The 1,053-nt window shown below is 35.0% G+C and overlaps 1 protein-coding gene across 2 annotated transcripts in view; it reads right to left on the bottom strand.

Moving 5' to 3' along the window:
- The window catches only part of LOC108764004 (glucose dehydrogenase [FAD, quinone]-like), a 15,666-nt gene that overhangs the window by 3,355 nt on the left and 11,258 nt on the right, over positions 1 to 1,053 (bottom strand). The window lies entirely within an intron of this gene.

Genomic DNA, 1,053 nt, shown 5'->3' with positions numbered 1-1,053 from the left:
GAGGTAATTATGTACAAGCTGCAGAATTATATCGTAATCGCTTCCCCAATGTAAGGCACCCGAACGATCGTACGAAAAATCGTATATAAAACTATTGGTTTTTTATATCATTACCTTAATACTTTTATATGCAGAATAATTAGAGGAATCATATTGTATAAAAAAATCGTACAATTCTATTTTAAAAAGTGGAGATGACCTTGAAATCTCTGAAGCACCTCCACCTATAGAAAAACTATTAGTATTATATTGTACCCCTCTTGATGCTATAAAACTCCAATAAACATATTTCATATCTCTAAAAATAGCGGAAATATTTTAAGTAAACAGAGTTACTGTCCCATCCTGTATATACATGTACACACACACACATACACACACACACACACACATACACGCGCGCGCGCACACAGTATATCAATAAAAGGAACACGAGAATGTCGCTGCGCTTGCTTAGCGCCGACACACTATTATATCTCCTGATACATGTAGTATTAAAACATTTTGTAGAAAATATGAGTTAGATAAAGGGTTTACTCGACTTAACAATTATAAATGCTCTTTCTGAGTTGCATATCAAATTTTTTTATATTTAAACAATTTTTTTAATTTGTCATTTTATTAGCACTCCAAAATTACCAGATAATTTACCATAATTTACCAAGCAAATTACCGTCAAATTAAATAATATATAATATATGTATAGGTATATATTATATACAGGGTAGACCATCTGAAGTGATCCAGTCAAATATCTCGAAAACTAGTAGGGATAGAGAAAAATGTTTCGTATGAAAAGTTTAGGGTTACACGGGGGAAGTATGGTACTGACCTTGAAAAATCCTTGGAAGGTCATTTTGAAGGTCATTCAGGGGTCACGATGGTTTTTTTAAATGGAACCCCTAGTTTTTCACCATGGGATGAGAAAGCTGGTTTCAAGCCCTTTACGAAACACTGGTTGTGGTCCACAATCCGCCCACTGGGGTCCGAGTTATGGACCATCAAAGTCATTGATGAACTACTCTTAGCGCTACCCAGGAACAACGACGTGGG

Source organism: Trachymyrmex cornetzi, unplaced genomic scaffold, assembly GCF_001594075.2.
Source record: "Trachymyrmex cornetzi isolate Tcor2-1 unplaced genomic scaffold, Tcor1.1 scaffold390, whole genome shotgun sequence".
Taxonomy (NCBI): Eukaryota; Metazoa; Arthropoda; class Insecta; order Hymenoptera; family Formicidae; genus Trachymyrmex; species Trachymyrmex cornetzi.
The sequence above is the reverse complement of the archived record's forward strand: the minus strand, read 5'-3'. Positions and strand labels throughout refer to the sequence as shown.